This window comes from Benincasa hispida, chromosome 11, assembly GCF_009727055.1.
Source record: "Benincasa hispida cultivar B227 chromosome 11, ASM972705v1, whole genome shotgun sequence".
Taxonomy (NCBI): Eukaryota; Viridiplantae; Streptophyta; class Magnoliopsida; order Cucurbitales; family Cucurbitaceae; genus Benincasa; species Benincasa hispida.
This window is the reverse complement of record NC_052359.1, coordinates 57,992,208-57,994,903: the sequence shown is the minus strand read 5'-3', so window position 1 is coordinate 57,994,903 and position 2,696 is coordinate 57,992,208. Positions and strand designations below refer to the sequence as shown.

The 2,696-nt window shown below is 36.9% G+C and overlaps 1 pseudogene; it reads left to right on the top strand.

Moving 5' to 3' along the window:
* The first annotated feature begins 425 nt into the window (after nucleotides 1-425).
* On the top strand, nucleotides 426-2,362 carry LOC120089943 (annotated as a pseudogene).
* The last annotated feature ends 334 nt before the right edge of the window (nucleotides 2,363-2,696 follow it).

Here is a 2,696-nt window from a genome sequence, read left to right as displayed (position 1 = left end):
CTAGTTTTCTAATTTGTTTCAAACCAACTTGTTATGTCTAATTTTTTTTTTTTTCCTATTTTTAAATTGTAGTCTTCTAATTAACCCGGTAATTGAAGAGAAAACAGCCACGGAACTAGATAAGACGGAACCTTTTTGATCAATTATAATAATCTACGTAAAGGACAAAAAGAAAAAAAGAAAAAATAGTCCACCCGTTCAATTCATTAGACAAACCATATTGAAAAACAATCATCATTATTTTTCATTATTTTTCCAAAATAAACTAATATAAAGTAAGTTGCGTGATCCAACGAAAAGTTTTAGTAATTTAAGCTTATATTATTTTAATATCTACTAATATTATATTACTTTTAATATATTATCCTCGGACTTTTTGAGGCATGATTAAATTTGTTTAGTTAGATATAAACAATATATCACTCTCATCACAAAAAAAATAAAAATAAAAATAAAAAATAAAAAATAAAAAATAAAAATAATTTTCACTAACGTAATTATAATTGAAGAATATGGCATCTTTTTAATCCCTATACTTCACTTTTCCCAACACAAAAAATAAAGCATTTTTTAAAAAAAAAATATTGATGATAATTTTCAGCCGAGGCACCTAGATTTTTCTCAGCCTAGAATCCATCTGACGTCAGAGGAATTGTTTAGTCGTTTGTTTCTTCTACAAAAACTCAAATCAGAGCACCAAAAACCGTCGTCTTCTTCGTTAGCAGCTTCACTTCACGTGGCTTCCCCTCACTTTCTTCTCTTCCCATTCATGGCACAGGCCACGTCATCCCCATGATTGACCTCGCCAAGCTTCTTGCTCAGCGTGGCGCTATTGTCACAATCGTTGTCACACCCAGTGATGCTGCTCGCAACCACTCCATTCTTGCTCGCGCCATTGATTTCGGCTTACAGATCCGTATGCTCCAACTTGAGTTCCCATGCAAGGAAGGTGATCTTCCAAAAGGGTGCGATAATTTCGACTTGCTACCTTCATTTCGTTCCGCTTCAAAATTCTTCAGAGCCACATTTCTCCTTTACCAACCTTCGGAAAATCTCTTCCACAAACTCAAACCTCGCCCCACCTGCATAATCTCCGATATGCATCTTCCTTGGACCTTCCAGCTTTCTCAGAAATTTCAAGTCCCAAGGCTTGTTTACAGTACTTTCAGCTGCTTCTTTCTCCTCTGTTTACGTTGTTTAATGACCAACCCTGCTCTTACAAACTCCGACTCTGACTCTGTAATTTTCTCTGACTTACCTGATCCTGTCAAGTTTCGCAGATCGGAGTTAGCAAAATCCACCGATGAAGACTTGCCAAAATTTGTATTTGAAATGATCCAAGCCGATGCGCAATCGTATGGCGTCCTTTTCAACACATTTGAGGAGATGGAGCATAAGTATGTAACAGAGTATAGAAAAACCAGAGAAAAATCGCCGGAAAAAGTGTGGTGTGTCGGCCCTGTTTCGCTTTACAACCACGACAAACTCGACTTAGCCGAAAGAGGCAACAAAACCGCAATCGATCAACACGAATGCATCAAATGGCTTGATAGGCAGCAACCATCTTCCGTTGTCTATGTCTCTTTGGGAAGTCTCTGTAATTTGGGGACAGCCCAACTCATAGAGCTAGGATTGGGATTGGAGGCATCGAACAAGCCATTCATTTGGTCTATAAGAAAAGCAAATCTCACAGAATTTCTACTAAAATGGCTAGAGGAGTATGATTTGGAAGGGAAAACCAAGGGCAGAGGCTTGGTGATTCGTGGATGGGCTCCGCAAGTTCTGATACTAACCCACTCTGCAATTGGGTGTTTTTTGACGCATTGCGGCTGAATTCGAGCATTGAAGGAATTTCTGCGGGGGTGCCAATGATTACTTGGCCGCTTTTTGGGGATCAAGTGTTCAATCATAAGCTAATGGTAGATGTTTTGAAGGTGGGTGTGAGTGTGGGGAAGGAGACACTTGTTCATTGGGGAGAGGAGGATGAGAAAAAGGTGTTGGTGAAGAGAGAAGAAGTGAGAGAAGCCATAGAAATGGTGTTGGAAGGAAATGAGAGAGAAGAGATGAGAGAGAGAAGCAAGAAGCTTGCAGAAATTGCGAAGAGGGCTGTTGAAGAAGGGGGCTCGTCTCACCGGAATATTACGCTGGTGATTGACGATATTATTGCTCATGGAGGAAGCTCCCAGAATTGAAGATGTTGATGATTTGATTTATTCTGTTTTCATTATGGCTTTTCGCTTTTGCCAAGGTAGAATTTATTGTTCACAAATTTCTATTCTTGCATATTTATTGTCATTTGAATGGGCCATTCTTGATTGGACCCAATTTAAATTATGTTTTATTTTATTATTATTATTTTTTATTTTGTTAATATTTTTTAAGGAGGAAATTAAAAGTTAAAAGTCCTTTAATTGTTTTTTTTTCTCCAAAATATTTTTTATTATCATTAAATTAAAGATAAAAATGTATTAAAAATAATAATAATAATAATAATTTTAGTCTTTCTCATTCTCTTCCTTTGTTCTTCTTCAGACCCTTTCCCATTTCTTTAACTCTCACCCCATTTCCTATTGTCCATATTTTCAACAACCTAAGCTAATTTAAGCTTTACTAAGGGCTTATAAAAGGAACAAACACATACATGAGGAAGGGAGAAAGGAACCAAAGAGACAAATTGTGAGATGGAGAGGCAGTAA